Below are 18008 nucleotides of genomic sequence, written 5' to 3' on the forward strand. Positions count from 1 at the left end.
AAAGATGTCTTTTGTTTTTAATTTGTTAAAATACTTGGGAGATTTATATAACTTCCCAAAAAGAAACTTTTCTTTTGTCCCCACTGAGTCTTTTATTCAGCAATAATGATTTAAAGATAATTCTAATTTGTTCTTTTAGGTATAGTTTTCTCTAGGAAAAGGTTACTATTAATTAGCTATTATAATAAAGCAAATAGATTATCAAGAAAAACCTCTAGTGTTGATTTTTCACATGTATCATTTACAATTTAGGGGCACAAAAAATTAATAAAAAGCATTAAAAAAATCAAGATAATGCCAGTGTTGCATGCCGATATCCCCTCCAGCAATTGGGAAGCTGAAGCAGGAGGATTCCAGGAAGTTTGATGTTAGCCTGAGCTACATGATAAGCAAGTCACACAATAAGACCTTACCTGAAACAAAAGAAGCAATCAGTACATATGTCCAGGTGTGAGGGTGCATACTGTTGCAGTAGGTGAGCTTCCAGTAGGGGTACCACCCACCTCTAAGTACAAGTGCAGATTCTCCTTCTCTAAGATCTGCTGTATGCGGGCTCACATCCAGCAAACATCCGTGACTGGGGGAACTAAGCAGCTGGTTATAGATCAGATTTCTCCACCTTTCTTTGGATACCTAGAGCAGCCCTTAATTTGATTCCTGAGATGAGAAGATGAGATGCGTTGAGCTTTCCCACTCCCTACTTCCCCCAAACACATCTCCTTTCATGCTCTCTGCCTGAGGCCACACTGCTCCCACTGCTCTTCTGTAAGACAGAAACAAGGTCTATGCTCATTTCCGTTTCCATCTGTACATTTTGAGGACATACAAGTGTTAACACCTGTCGTCTCATGCTTGAGTCTTCATGGATCACAAGAGTCCATCATCTCCCTTAAAATGACAGTGTAGCAACTTTTGCAAGGGGTTTATTGGAGCAGTGACAGTCTCTGCTCCAATAAAGATCCAATGTGTCGTTGGATCTTCCATTTCCTGGACTACCTGGTTGGACTGCACTTCTCAGTGGGAGAGGAGTGCTCAGTTCTGCTGGGTATCCTAGGGTAGGGTGGTACCCAAGGGGGTTCCCTTCTCTAAGGAGAAGAGGAGGGTGCAATGAGAGGAAGGATTTTGTAAGGGAGAGAAGGGAGGGGCTGCAATTGGGATGTAATGAGAATAAAAAAATAACAAAATTATGGGGGGAAAGATGGCAGCAATTCATAAGACCTAAGGTATGGGAATGATGTAGCTGTTTGCCAACAGCTGAATGCATAAAAGAATACAGTTACGATGTATTCATTGGAAGATGTGTGTCCTCTCTCTCTCTCTCTCTCTCTCTCTCTCTCCTTCTCTCCTTCTCTCCTTCTCTCCTTCCCGCCCCCCCCCTCTGCCTGTGGATCAGGATACATGTTTCAATCACTGATCCAGTGCCTGCCTGCCTGCAGCCATGCTCCCCATCATGATGATAATGGATAAAACCTTTGAAACTGTAAGCCAGCCCTCAACTAAATCTTTCTTTCCTAAGAATTACCTTGGTTGTGGAGACTCTTCACAGCAATAGAAGAGTGACTAAAATATGGATGGAACTGGAGATCATGTTAATAAAAATAAATTGGACCCAGACAAACGTATTTTCTCTCCTAAATGGAATGTAGTCATAAGGCATAAATATTATTATGAGGGGGGAATAGGGCTAACAAAAGGGGGACCAAGAAAGGAAAAGAGGAACAGAAATTCATATTACTTCTCAAGTGGAATCTAGAGGGGTATGTGTGTGTGTGTGTGTGTGTGTGTGTGTATGTGTGTGCCTCTGCATTTGAGTGTGCACATGTGTGTCTCTCTGTGTGTATATATGTGTGAACATGTGTGTACACGTGTGTGTACATGTGTGTGTACATGTGTGTTTGTGTGTTTATGCACATGTGTGCATGTGTGTATTTGCGTGTGCAGATGTGTATGTGTGTATGCATGTATATGTTTGTGTATCTCTGTGTATGCATGGATGTGTACATTTGTGTGTCTATCTGTGTGTTTGTGTGTGTGCATACATGTGCGTGTGCACACATATGTGACACAAAAGCAGACAGAGAACTATTTGGAAGAAAGAAGGAGGGGCAGGTAGAGAGTGAAAAGAATGTGGAGGCACAATGAAGGGAGGTGAATAGGCACACAATACAATCATTTATATATGAGCATGTCATGCCATACTGAAACACACTATTTTGCACAATAACATTTTTTTGTTTTCTCATGTTTGTATTTTATAATTTTTATTAATTATTTTATTTATTTACATCCCAAGTGTTGCCTCCCTCTTGGTCTCCTCTCCCAAAGTTCTCCCCCTTCCTCCTTTCCCCTTTGCCTCTGAGAGGGTTTCCCCCTTCCTTGGGCATCAAGTCTCTACTCCCATCTGAGTATCCTCTCCCTCTGAGGCCAGAGAAGGCAGTCTTCTGCTACATATGCCCCAGACCAGCCTGTGTATGCTCTTTGGTTGGTGGCTCAGTCTCTGGGAGCTCCCTGGGATCCAGGTTAGTTGACACTGTTGGTCTTTTCATAGGGTTGCCATTTCCTTCACTTCCTTCAATCCTTCCCCTAACTCTTCCATAGGGGTTCCTAACCTCAGTCCAATGCTTGGCTGTAAGTATCTGCATCTGTCTCAGTCAGCTGCTGGTGGAGCCTCTCAGAGGACAGCCATGCCAGGGTCCTGTCTGCAAGCACAACATAGCATCAGTAGTAATGTCAGGGATTGGTCCCAAGTTGGGCCTTTAAAAGTCTAACTCAACAGCTTGATCAGAATGGAGCATGTAGTTCCCTTTGCTTCAAAACAGGATCTCCCTCTGTAGAACAAGCTCTCCCACGTGACAGAAGGCCTTACGCTTGTCATAGACAAGGATCACTTCCTTTTCTGAGACTGGAGGAGATCTCACTATCATTAAATGATGATGAGTTCAATAGGAAGTATCTGCAGGTGTGTGGCTCCTCTTCTTCCAGTCTGAAGGGCCATGAGTGATGTCAGGAGACCAGGCCATATGTCACACTGGCTATGTTCGTTTCAGTTCCATCCAGGGTGGCTTTTGGATGCCATGGATGTACGTGGCTCTAGAAACATTTAGCCAGGCTTGCGGAGATTTTTCTTTTTGCAATCTTAGGGGTAGCATCTGAGAAAACATGATTTAACTGGCTTGTAGTTTTGAGGGTGTTTGCATGGTATTATTATTCTTAAGCATTCATGTTTGAAGGATGAATAACTCTGAAGAGTTTCAAGTATCATACAACAAGTTTTCTCTAAGACAGCGCTTGGAAGATAGAATGATGTTTGCTTATTCTCAGTTAGAAAAGTTACTGTTTAAAAATTGAATAGTTCACATTACTTGGCATCTCATTTGAATCAGTTGACTCAAGGTAAAATGAACATAGGTACACAAGATATTACAGAGGGGGGAAATCGGTGAGATTCATCAAGTGAGTTACACATCTAGTCTCATTTAAGATTGTCACCAATAAATGACAGAGATGTACTTATAGAAACATACTTATAGAAACCCAAACATTAGATGCTGCAAGCTATAAATGTTTCTATAGTTTAGAAATAAGAGAGAAAATGAGGTGTTCACTGTTTTCAGCCCCGTATTTTGTTTAAAGTAATTGTGTTTCAAGGCAGCTACTCATTCACTTGTTTCTGTTTAAATGAAGAACAGGACTGAATAGCAACTTTTGACATTTAAAAATTAACATTTACATTAAGATAATCTGCTAGAATGCTTTCTCCCATGAATTTAAAGAGATTTATAAACACTTGGGTAAATTTCATGTTCATATTACTGCCTTTCAATTATATTTTCCTATAACTGTAAACAGTAAAAATGAAGCCATCTGTCCATGGCAGGCAGTGGTCATCATTCTTGTTTATTTTATTCTTAAGCTTAAAGCATTTGTTCAGCTGGAAGACAATTTTAGAAATTAAGACAAAGATTAAAAGATACTGGGTTCATAGTAATGAAGAAAGTTATGAACTGAGTAACCAGTTGAAAATGTATATCCAGGACATTCAAAGAAAGAAAGTGTGTGCGGTTTACTTGACTAAGCTATTGAATTTCCAACATGAAACAAGGCATTAAATATGTGCAACAGAACACATTATGTATGGGCATATTTTACCATTTTGATCATAGAATGTTTCAAAGGTTAAACAGAATGAGAATTATTTCAGTTAGAGTTTGGATTTCATGCTCATGTTTTGCAGTTTTACCCTTGGCTTTTTACAGTCCCTCAAATCTTTGAGCTGGCAATTTGCAGTTGGTTGATATATCTCTATATCTCTATATCTATGTATCTATATATATCCAAACATTATATGTTATATATATATATTCAGTTTTAAGAGAATAGATGAGGTATTTTAGTCAACAAATACATGTCTTGGATAACCATATCTAGGATTTCCATATTAGTTACTTTTCTCTTTTTCATGATAACATTCCTGCCTACAGCCATTTAAGGGAGGATGGATTTACTTAGGCTTACAGTTTGAAGAATACAGTCTGCCTGTCACAGTTGGATAAGACATGCTCAGCAGGTGGCTTCATGGTAGCAGGAGAATGCAGCTACAATGTTCTACCTCCTCACTTGTTGGCAGAACAGGAAACAAAGACAAGAAAGGAGTGGGACTCGGCTATACATCTCAAGGTTTCAGTGATTAACCTCCTCCCTTGAAGCTCCAGTACCTGAAGTTTCCACAACATCTGAGGACCAAGCACCTGCACCAAGCTCATGAGCCCATGAGACAGATTTCATATTTAAATGGTAATAAGTCCCAATTGGGATATGGGGACAGAGCTTGTGTCTATGGGATCCATATATGAATAAGCATATGAACCTTTTAGACCCTGGAGAGAGCATCAACTTCCTTTCCTTGTACTGAAAAAAAAAAAAAACCCCAGGAGAAGAAGACCTCTTGAGCTTCTCTCAGGATTATGCTTGGTCGGAGGAGTTCAGAAAGTTAAAAATCAGGTATTTTCATGTAAGCACTTGGGGTTCCACTTAAATCTGATCCTGTCCTATAGCCATTCCCACTTTCAGTGCAGTTCACTGCCCCTTATCAAACTGGTATCCGATGGCCTAATAATTAGCACTGAGACCTGAATCTTTGATTTCTCGCCAGCTGTCATCTCTGTGATCACAAAGCAATCACTGACTACTATCTCTCTACTAAAATATTTTTAATATTTCCCCATGCTAAATCAATATAGTTTTGATTTCCCAGCATACCTACTGAAGTAGCATATGTGGTCACAAATGAACTGGCTTTTTCAGGGCGGTTACACATCCATAGGTTTTGTACAACCTCACTGAAAGTATTCAATGTACTGTAGGAAATGGGGGCCTCACAGCTCAAACCCAGGGCAGCAAAGATGTGATGGAGGGAAAGTGTTCCCCTCTGAATTATCTCTTTCAGTTGCAAGCACAGTCACAGACATGTTCCTATTTGCTGCTGCATACACTCCAGAAATCTCTGGGAAGTTAGGGACACTCCAGAATCTTTCAGAGTTCATTGCCACAAAATAGCAGGACCGATGCACAAAAGGAAGAAAACAAAAAAACAAAAAACCTGTTGTATATTTTGTATGTGATCATGAATAGTTAAAATGTATCACTGATTCCATTCATTTTGATGGCAATGGTTGGTTATCTCCTCTTTAGATTATACAGTGGGAAACTGGCCAATATTCTCTCCCTAAATTTCCATATGACCATGGCAAATCCCCAGGGAACCGTCTCCAATGTTGGTAGATACACACCTGATTTTGATTGGTTTTTCATCCTCCTACCGTGGTGCTCCGTCTCTGTGACAGCTAAACCAACCTCAAAACAGTGAACATTCCATGTGTAATTGGCTTGGTTCATTTGCCACGTGGAGATCTGACTTTAGTCAGCAGAAGGGCAGTCTTATGGTATACTTCAAACATCCAGATGTTCTAAGTACCAGAAATAGCTTCCCACCCATATTCTGCCCAAGTAAATATTTCCTAGTAGTATTTCTAAGAGAGATGTTGCTTAAGTTGAAACAACTGTTCCTTTGTATTGCTCTTAGTGGCGAAGTGGCAAGCTTTGATCTCACATTCTGCTGGCAAAACAGAACTCAGCCAGAGGAGGCTGAAGAGTGAGTCTAATTAGGTTACATTCTTACTTGAAGAACAACCAAATTGACATACTTTTTTTTGTGGTATTTATGCCAAAACAAAATAGATCATCTTGGTTCAGAGTGCAAGGAGGTATAAAATTCTCAAAATTATTTATACTCATTTTCCTTCCTGGAATTTTTCATTGTTATTTTGCACAGATGTTTTAAGAAATTGAATATCTTGAACACTGGGGTTCCTACTGTCTATATTTAAATTTTTTGGAAGTTTATGAAAAAATGCTGAACCCTGATAAATGTTATGTGAATGAGTCACCCCCTTTCCTATGCAGAGATCTGAAGAGGGTTGACCCTTATGTATGAACAAGATCTAAGAGGCATCAAAGATATTATCAAACAAGCAATAGAGAAATAGGAAACTCAGGGAAACCAAAATAGCTGGTTGTTTTTGGTAACTGAGACCCAGATGAGGAGTATAGGTCCTGAGAGGGGTTGAAAGGAACATGAGAGAGAGAGCATGGTGCACACACCCCTATATCTGTAGACCTGAGGCTTCACACTTGATCTTCCTGGAAATCTTTGGGGATAGATCAGAGTTCTCAGGAGAGACATTTATCAATGTAACCTGAATGAGGCTCGTGTTAGCATTTCTCCTGATTTCTTACTGGTCTAGACACACTTAATGGATACTTACCATTTTTCCAGGCAAAGGTTTATGTTTCAAAGCATAGCAATAATTTATCAGACTCAAATCTGCACCTCTGGTATGTATATGTTCTAGTAAAGTATAAAAGTTAAAGCTATTGGTATCTTTAATAGTGATAAGTACCTGGGCGGAGGGTGTGGAGGACAGGGACGGAGGATAAGGGAAAGAAAGATTAAAATTTTAGAAACAGAAGCACAAAAGTCAAACAGAAGCAAAGCTGTAAGATGACCTAGCTTGGAAATCAGACTGTTGTTTCCACATTACCCACAGGTCAGCCATTCGAAGTGGAGGGGGCAAGCAGCACAAGATCTGAGTACCAGCAGGCAGAGAACACTAAATACTGCCCTCAGAGCCAAACGTGGTGCTGATGCTCAGATGGCAGGCTCCTGAGAAAGAAGCAAAGCCTAGGAAAATACGTTAGTAAAAACATCAAGGAATTGGTCCTTACCATCTCCTGGGTCTAAAGCACACTGAGCTCAAAGATAGCAGAACTTATTTAATAATCCCAGAAAGACAAAATCAGAAACATGACACACACAGCGTGAGGAAAACCTAACAATGCTGAATTCGTAGGAAGATGAAGACAAGAAGCACATGATAACCAAGAGGACCACAAAAAGATCACAGTGACCTGTCGTCTCTACTGCCCTGTGTGCTGGTGGAAGAATGCGCCAGATGGGCTTGTACTCACTAGACATACACATAACTCTGGGGTTGTGAAACCCCACTTCCTGAAGAACCTCAAAACCCAAAACTGAAAAATATAGTCCAGAGCCAGTAGCTTTGAGATACATGGAGGCATCAATTGTGTATTTTATCAGTACCATGGCTGCTGCTGTGAGAAAATATCACTAGACACAACTAATGGAAGGAGGAGTTTATTTTGGCTTGTAGCTTCATATGGGGTGACCTATTATGGTAATAGGCATGGCAATAAGTGGTAAGCTTGGTCGTAGACTTACAAAGCTGAGAGATCACATCATTACCCATACGTGCGGAAGCAGAGAAAATGACTTAAAAATGGGATGAAGCTATAAACTCTCAACATCCTCCCTCAGTGATGCACTTCCAGCAAGAATGGCCTCCTGAGCCTTCACAACAGTCCTACTGAGCTGTTCAAATACACAAGCCCATGGAGCATTTCTCAAACCACCACACAGAGCAGCAAGTCTCAGGTTATGGCTTCCGTGATTCCTCATGGTAAACCTGAGAACACATTACAAAGTTATAAAACTCTCTGACAAATAAGGCATTCTGGTGAGAATCACAGGAATAATAAACAACAGAACCAAACACTAATACATTGGAATTAACATGTTAAATTAATAATAAAACTGTATAAAATAGTAAAAGAAAATACATATAAAAATCACTCAGCTTTCCAAAACCATGAACACGAAGAACAAAACACTAGTATAAATAATATAACCAATATGGTCATATAATGGGGGAGGGGGTGAGAAAATATTTTTTTTTCTCTGAAGCTGGACAGAGCATCTGATCTAGCTAGATGTGGTATTTTCCTGAAGCAGCAGCAATGATACTAACATACTTCTTTAGATATGACTTACAACCGATGCTTTCCATGTAGAAACGCATTTGACAAGACCAGTACTCACATATGATAAAAATATCTCAATGAGACAGAGATAAGAGGAAGAGATAATATGCACCCATGAAAATATCTAAGGAGCATCCTATGTAGCTGAATGACTGGATATTTCTTCTTGAAAATCACCTTCAAGGCATAGAAAGCTACTGGTGTTCCTTTATTCAACACTGTGATGGAGGCCTCTGCCAATAAATAAAAGAATCATTTGCTCCCCTCTCCTTTTATTAGTTTTGCTGTTGTTTTGGTCTCTGGCTTTCCTTTGGAGTAGCTGGCTTTCCTACAATACTCGTAGGGTGTGCACTTTTCCACTCTGAGAGCTGGGGCCTGGAAATAGCAAACACTGAGACTTAGTGGGACTTGTATTGTGCTGGAGATGCCAAGATGGCAGTTTCAGTAAGAAGCCCTAAATCCAGTCCTCAGGCTGAGTGGGTCTTCCAATGAAGAATGTTCTGGCTTCCATCCTCAAAGTTTCAGCCCACTCCCAAAAATCTAGACACAAATTTGTAACACACAAGACCTCACTCTCCTCTTCCTTCCCTCACAGATTCCTTTGGCCTCATCAGTCTCTCTGACACCCTTTCTGAAGAGTAGCCTTTCAGTATGGGGCTTCAGTAGACACGGGTCTATAGGTACAGTTGAATGGGATTGATCAGTTGGGCTTTGGTTGTGTTTTCTCTAAATTTCCTGTCCTATTTTGATGGATGTCTCTACTCCCCCTCTCTTGAGGAATTGCCTGGAATCCCTGAAGCTGATGAATCATTTGGAGAATGCACGATTGATTTAAGAAGTCACCCACTCCTGGGTAAAGTTGTTCCCCAAATGTGGTAAGCACGTGAGCATTGGTCAGTACCCGACCCAGTTGCCCCGAGAGTGTCGCTCTTTCTTTTCTTCCTAGTCTTCTTCCTGGGTTTCAGGCTCTGCAGAGTGAAACAGCTGAGGCTTGGGAGGGATCCAGGTAAGTCTAGACCAAAGGTGACTCAGCTTGCCAGGTCTACTCAGTGGCATTCCCCTATTCTGCACATATTTTCACATGCCAGGCAGTTTCTACAGTTTAAATTAGTTCATTGAAAACCTCTCATGCTTAGAAATAGTTAAAGTCAGGATGAGCCCAATGATCACCTTTGCTTGTTGAGGCATGTCTGTCTCTGGTATGACCCCATAAGTCCCTTCTCCGGTCATACAAAAAAAAATCACACTTCTGGTTTTGGAAACCTATTGTTCTTTCCTTGGCAAATGTAAATAAAAACACTTATCTTACCCTACAACTTCACATATGACAATTCCTTTGGCTTATTTATTTTTGAAAGTGTAAGATACAGAACAGTGACTTATGAATTCAGCAATAAACAAATCAACAATGCACATTCTAAACTCTCAGGATCGCTGCCTAGTTCCAGATGACTTACTTAGACTTGGGTTTTTACTTCCTTACAAATGAATGGCTATTTCAGAATTCTCAGGAACTAGATCTTTCCATTTGGTCAAAGGTCAACTTGATGCAGCTCATAGAGGGTGAGTGTTTTGTGAGTGATGTCAAAGCCCTCAGGGGAGTCTACTAGTCTGAGAGGACCTTATTCAAGGATCTCACACAGCAGTCTCATGGCTCATGAGACATCTGGTGTCTAACTTGAAGAATTTCTTAGTTGGCCCATAGCAGTTACATTTAATAAAGCCTCTTGCGTGCTTATGGGGCAGGGCTGGTGAAAAAATCCACACTTAGCATCAAAGCTGAAGGTTTGGTTAGTACACTGGAAAATCTAGTTGGTCCAGGGGGAATGGGTGGGCCCCTTGGCCTCTTACACTTTCCCTTTGCCTTTGATGCTATTCACTCTGTAACTCTTCCTCCTGTATTTATAGCTAATGACTCAGGAAAAGGCTCATGTCTCTCCTAGCCGTGTGATGGGAGGCAGGCAAGGTTAACAAGGCTCATTAGATGCTTTTAATCGAAGCATTTGTAAATATTTTTTCTTGCTTCACTGCCTGTATTTTAAAGGCACTTCTGCTGCATTCATCTCTCAATCCACCTAATTTCTGAAGAGCCCCTGCCTCTCCGTAATTGCTGCTGCAATGGGAGCAGTAGGTTCTTAATAGAATTTGTATGTGCATATATGAATTCAATGGGTGAAAAGAAATAACTTTAGATTATTTAAACATTGCATTTGTTGTGTAAGGACAGGATTAATGTGGGAGGGTCAATGGAAAAATCTGGTGTCTTCCCAAACTTTCCATGCCTCTGTGCTAGGGAAACTATTTCTAGGAGTGAAGATGAATTTTGTCGTTAGTGCTATTCTTTAATTTTATTAACTACATGCTTACACATTATTTCCCAGTGCTAAACTCTGAGGATTTGGAAGATGAGTCTACTTTTTCCTAACAGTCCCTGTGATAGATAATTACTGTCACCTACATTTTACAAAGCAGAAAAATGAAGCACAGAGAAATTAATTGAAGTTGCAAATTGTAGGTGGCGAGGCTGAGACCCAATTGCATGAATTCACCCCTTGTACCAACATCCATGTTCTACCTAACCTAAACTCTCTGAACTGCTGCCGTATTGTCACCTACAGCTTTACCTGCTTACAGAACTCAGAGAAGGAAAGCAAGGAAGAAAGAAAGAAAGAAAGAGGAAAGAACAGGAGAAGGAGGGGCAGAGAAAATAGGGAGAGAAGAATAAAAAATATGGAGGGGCGAGGGAGATCACAAGTGGCAATCATCTGTCTCTATCATCATTCACACACACCATATATAATATATAAAACATATAATATGTATATGATCAATGTATATTGATCAGAACAGAAGGAAAAGTTTAAGTTTCAGCATTTTTCCTAAATACAGGATTCTGCTTTAAACTGCAGACCCAATAACTGAGGTTTACCTCTTGCAAAATTGGACTAAATTGACTTTAGCCAGATGTTGTAGATGTGTGTGTTTTCCAGGAAGATTCGGCTCTTCTGTAAAGCGCACTGTTTGTGTGCAGGCTCAGTCTGCAGTGGAATGGAGGCTGCACAGGAAATGTGGTCGGGAAAGGAAGCTTAAACACTGAGTCTTATAGAAGGAATGCTCACCATGACTATGTGCCACCATCAAATAAACACAAGGGAGAAGCTGAGACCACTTTTATTTCTACAATAACTAATGATAAAGTGATTTACATATATGCAAACAATTAATTGCTCAGCAGAATTTGCTTCCTAATGAATTAACTCGATAAATAGCTATATTTTGAGATACTATCACATTCATACACACACACACACACACACACACACACACACACACACACACTCCTGACTTTGGTGAGCTAAAACCTTACCCAGAATAACACTTTCTATTTGTTCCTTTAGAGCCCAAGTGCATGACTTTTTGCTGGTTAAAACTTTGTGTCTTGCTCCATGCAGAGTATCTTGATGCAGTTTTATTTTATGTAAATGTTCTTCTCCACAGTTTTTGTTTTGTTTTAGTTCTAATACTACTTACCACATGGACAAAACAATTCAAGTTTTATTTAGGAGAATGAAGGCCTCGTTTTGGACTTTTATTTTGTAGCACTCAAAATAAAGAAAGTAGGCCAGATGAATAGAAGTAGAAATAAATATAGGTAGATGATGGGCAGGTCGAGAGAGAGAGGAAGAGATAGAGGGAGGAAGGGAGGGAGGGAGAAATGGAGAGAAAGACAGAAAATGAGAGTGAGAGTGAGATAGAGATGAGAGAGAGAGAGAGAGAGAGAGAGAGAGAGAGAGAGAGAGAGAGAGAGAACAGACAGACAGATTTCATGTGTTCCAAACTGACTTAAGTTGGCTACATAGCTAAGGCTAGCCTTGTGCTCCCTGGTCCTCCTGCCCATACCTCCTAAATGAATCATCACTCCCAGCTATAATAGATAATATCTTTAACATTATTTAATGTTAATGAAAATGTATTTCACATTCAGTTTAAAGGGGGAGTTGTCAGGTCTGTGACCAGCTATGTTTATTTCTTCCAATTCAGGCTTCAAACTGGCAATTCAGGAGACTAGGCCCGAATCTCTGTCTCCAAGAACTGGGCAAGTTCAAACAAATCCAGGTCTCAGAAGCTGCCCTGCCACCTGGCCTGAGGCAAGGCCTAGTGTAAGACTCTGGCGAGACCCTCCGAGTGAACAACTAGGACTCAGGAATCAATGCAAAAGCAAGAGGAATTTTATTGTCCCAACATTCTGGGATCACTGCACATAAGAAGAGAGAATGACCACATGAAGCCCATTCAGCGAGTTTTTAATACAGTTTTCAGAGCAGCAGCCATTAGGCATAATGTGATTGGCAGAACTGTGTGACTTTTAAACTGATTGGTCTCTAGGGAATGAGGTGGCAAGGACTTCCCTTGTCTGTAGGTGAACAATGGTTGGTCCACCTTGTGGAATGTGTCTACATTCTCTGGGCCACCCCATCCACAGGTGTTGAATAGTCGCCCCCCCCCCAGCCCCCTTGGAGTCTGAGGAATGTAATTAAGTCTCTCCCTTCTGGAGGGGAGGGGTGCCTAAATGTTCCATGACCTTTCTCTCCCAGGAGGGGAGGGGTCTGGTGGAATTTTCCAAAGGTCCTGAGCTGACCTCCTCACTGAGGGCTCCCTTGGGCATCTCCCTCATTCTTTGTTTTTACGTATTATTCCAGGATATCATTCTTCGGACGAATCATGAACCTTGTATAATAGTAGTAAACATTTGTCTGACATTGTCACCTTGAAGTAGCATGCAGCTCTGGTGCTAATTTCTCAGGTTCACCATGTGTTAAAGAGTCAAGCTTAATGTTCTTTATCCTAAACAACTTACGATTTTCACAGGACCTAGACTATGCACACATCTCTGCATGATCATGATGAGTTTTAAAGTGGAAGGAAGGTTGGGACCAGGACCTGGTTTGACTGTGTAAAAATTTTGACTTCTTTGTCAGACACAGAAAAAAACAGTTTCCAAAAAATCATCTCCAGGCTCCTCCCTTGAATAGTTATAGATTCAAGTTTCTTTACATGGCTAAATCTCACAAAAGTTTCTTATTTTTCACATCAGTCTTGGTTCTGCTAGGGAAGCAAAGGTGCTCTTTAATAGTACTGGAGATATAAAATTAATGTGGATTTCCTGCATTCTACCTCAGGGGAGAGTTCTTTCCCTGCTTTGTGTTTGTTGGTTTTTCTTAGTTATTAGTCCTGACATGTAAATATCAATAATGAAACCTTATCAGTCAGGTCCATTAATGAATTTTTTTTCTTTTTAGATTATATGTTCAAAATAACAAGAATTTAGCAGACAAAGATAATAGAGTAGGGAGGAAGGAGAAAACCTGGCAAGAGAAATGGGTAGCGTGTCGGTATGGTAGAAATAGGGCATGTGCACATCAAAAAAAACATACAGAAAAACCCAGTGATCTGCATAGTAATTATACTGCAATATATGTCAAAATTTTAGCCAGTGATGGGTGGATAGCTGCAGTTATGGTCTGAATGATCTACATGCCTTTGCTTTCGGATGCCGCTACAGGTCACAAGATAAACACATAATTTTAAACATTTGATCCTGGCAATTTTCTCCATAATGTTTTTGTGCTATGAATTCTAAGCAGTTATTACATACCTGGATTTCTTTTGTTTCTAAAGTTGTATGTTTCAAGATATCCACTCCCAGTCTATGCTACACAAAGTTTACATTTTCAACTTGCACATGCTTAACAGCTTAAAGAAAATAGATTCAATAGTAGCAAGCCCCTTTAAAAGAATAGCTGAATTAATTATCACTGGTGAGTGTGTGTGTGTGTGTGTGTGTGTGTGTGTGTGTGTGTGTGTGTGTGTCTGTGTGTGTGTTCTCTGTGACTGACTTGGTTTTCCTCCATGTATATTCAAGATCCTTGTAGAATCTGTGAGTACTTCAAGGCCTTTTATTGATGAATAATATGCGAAATGGATAAAACCAATTTTCTCTTGGCACAGTGGTATCTTTCTATCACACACAAAGGAAGGGAAATGATTCTTTTTGAAAACCAAACTATAGTTATATGAAGACAGCTATATAGTTTGGATCTTAAAAAGTAGCCGTTTCTAAAAATAATTGAGACTAGAGGTTAGATTTAGTTATGAAATAAAATCACACAGCAAATAAATAGGCACACATAGTTTCCCTCTTTATCCCCATGCTGACCAGCGTGCTTCAAAGCCTTAGTCCTCAGTCCCAAATATGCCCGATATCTGTCACTTTCCATACAAAGATAAATGCTTGACTCTAGATTTTTCCTCTTCAGAAGAAACTTTATTCATTATTTGTTATTCTTTGTAATGGCCATAATGACTTCAGTTAAGATCTTGGATATTAAAATTTAGTTTTATATTTCTGGTCTTCATGTTCTTTCATTACAATACAGATTATAGTCTGTTATTTCAGTATAGTATAGATTTCACTAAATTTTCCCAAACAACGTGAGGAATTCTGGAGTCAAGTGAGTTACCCTAGACCTGCCTGTCAAATGTGTTGTTAAATTTGCCTTCAACTTTGAATTGAAGTCGTTATCCTATTTTGATAGAAGGCATGCTTTCTTTAAGTTGATGGCTACAGAAATATAAGAGATCAAACTATTTAAGTGCCAAGTCTGGCAGAGAGGATGATGAGTGGAGAGATATAGGCTTGGATGAGGAAAGTGTCTTCCCCTCTCTACTCTCGACTCCACATCTCTTCCAATCTGTCAAATCACTGCCAGGGGAGAGGCTCTAGTCTCCTCTGAGAGGAGGACATGGAAGAGATAATATTGATTGTGTTGGGCAACCCATTTTCCTGCTTTTTAAATTTAAAATCTGTATTCTGGATCAGTTCGCTTTTCCGTAGGCCTCATTTCCTTTATCTGCAAGATGATAATATGGAAATTTCTTTTAAGGTTCTTTACAATCATAGTCCTTTGGTCACCCCCCTCCTCTCTCTTCCTGCGGTCTCTGACGGCTCAGGTTGTCTGGTCCCCTCAGAAGTGAGATCTAACAAGACACGAGAATATGGCGTTCTAAGGTTAAGGATCGGTCGGGTAAGAGCACAGCCCGGAGGCCTGGCCTCACCAGGCCCACAGGCATCTTTTAGACATGGCTCCATGGTAACACAGCTGAGCACTGGGAATACGTTGCTGATGCCCCTGTGCTTCCTTGTAACGAGGAATTCTACCAAGCAGCATCATTAGTAGAAAAAAAAAGTTTTGCTTCCCCACCCCACAACCCCAACCTTTTAAAGTTAAAGCTGCTGACTTTCAGAGCATGGCTCACTAGCAACACGGAAGTATATGTCTTGACTGAAGTGGTTTGCTTGCTGTGAATCGCAACAGGCAGAGCCCAAGAGTGATTTTCATTGTCAAGTCGCACCCATTTCAAAGCCACCTGTAGACTCTAGGTAGTAGAAGCAAATCCACTTGATCCTCATCCTTTTTCTTACCTATCTCTACTGTCACTCACAGCAGCAGTGACCTCAGTGAGGAGCACACAACAACCCACATGTTTTGCAGCACCTCCTGCTGGACCCACATGGTCCACAGCACCTCGTGCCCGACTCATGGGGAACGGACCAGCCCTACCAGTAGAATGCTCCAAGGCGAAGACCGGTGGCTTTAAATGTTATCACTGCTTTTACTGGAGATAAATTGAGTGCTGGAGAAAATATATTTCAGAGAGACATCTCATTTCTGCTTCAGTCTTTTCTGCCATTGACTTGGGGATGAATTTGAACTAGAACACTTACCCACCAATGCAGATTGGTTATAAAGTGAGAAAATGCTTCAAGTTTCCTATTCTAGAGTTGAAGAACGGCTGACCACTTACATAAATATTTTTCTTTGTGCTCCCTAGAAAACAGAAACTTTACAAATATTTAGTATTATTGTTACTCCTTAGGTACAGCGAAACAGGGAAATTATGATCGTCTCAAGAAGTACGCTCTTTCAGACCTCCTAGTGTGCACCCAATAACCTTGCTTTGACTTACCCCACCTGCCAGTCTGCTGGCTTTCCTATTCTCCATCCTGCAACCAGCCCTGTGTAACTGACTAACGTGACAAAATAAATAAACTTTAGCAACAGAGGTTTGGGGTGGGGATGAGGAGGCTCAGCTTGGGTACTGTCACCCCGGCTGATGTCCAGCTGTGTATCATCACAGGATGAGTATCAACATAAATACTAAGTTTTGAATTCCTGAATGAAAACTCTGAGAATTGATCTGGCTGAATGTGAGATCCCACACAATTCTAGTTCTCTCCCCACCTCCTGCCTTCCCTCCTTCCTTCCTCTTCCTTTTCTTTTATCTTCTCCCACAGCCCGATCTAGCCTTGTGTTCCGAGGACATGGAAAGAAAATGAGCCCTATCCAAGGGTTCCAGTCACTCTGTTTATTTCAAGTGGCGTCTTCACAAAATTAATTCACTTGTCGGCACATTCTTGCCCAGCAGTCTGTCCTGGGATATTTCAGTGCAAGCAGGTCCTGGAAATGGTTCAGAAATGCACAGGGTTATCTTTGGAGGACAGATTTGCAGGGTTTTTCCAAGTTTACTTCCTTAACTCTGCTTTTCAGAGTTTCCTGACTGTCACATTTCATTTTTAGAAAATCAATAGCATAAAAGATGAACGTGAACTCTCTCTACCTTCAATCCCATTCTTTCCTCTGCTATACACCAAGTTTTAATGGAACTTCCTCTTTCCTCCCTTACCTTTTTTTCCCCCATTGCTAAAGACCAGATCTTCTTAACCACACTATACAACTACTGAGCCACACACTAGGTCCCCTTCTGATTTCCTTATAAATTTAAGACAGGCATTAATGCAGTAACCTCTTTCTAAATGAGTTGGCAAGAGTGTTTTGACCTAGGAAACTCAGGTAATTACAAGGGGAACATAAGACAATTTTTTCCATTTTACCTTAAGTACTTGGCTACTTCAAACCAAAGTAGAGTAAGTAGAGTGTCTCTCCTGAGCAGGCACTGTGCTAATTGATCATTGTGTTCAATTAAGCTCAAGATGAACACATTAGTGTTACTGTTTCTCGAGCCCCCAGAAGACTGAGTCATAACACCAATCACGATAGACAAAATACAGTAATTTCTTTTTATAAAAAAATTTGTGTCACCAAACTGACCTTTCCATGAAATATGTAGATTACTGTATCAATCAGCATGGTTGATGGGAGCTGCTCTGTTGATTGACACATACACACAAACCCAATGTTGTTTAAGTGAGTATTAAATACATACAACTTTAAATTGTTATCTTCTTGTCTATGGATTATTTGCGAAACTATTTTATGTATTTTTCAACAGCTTACATATGTAATTTTTTTTCGAGACAGGGTTTCTCTGTGTAGCTCTGGCTGTCCTGGAACTCACTTTGTAGACCAGGCTGGTCTCGAACTCAGAAATCTGCCTGCCTCTGCCTCCCAAGGGCTGGGATTAAAGGAGTGCACTACCACCGACCACCGGGCTACATATGTAATTTTAACTTCATCATATTGATGATATTGACATGTAATGTTATCATTTAAATCTACTTTCTTCTTGGAAAAAGAGAAACAAAAACTTCA

The sequence above is a fragment of the Mus caroli genome, chromosome 10 (assembly GCF_900094665.2).
Source record: "Mus caroli chromosome 10, CAROLI_EIJ_v1.1, whole genome shotgun sequence".
Classification (NCBI taxonomy): Eukaryota; Metazoa; Chordata; class Mammalia; order Rodentia; family Muridae; genus Mus; species Mus caroli.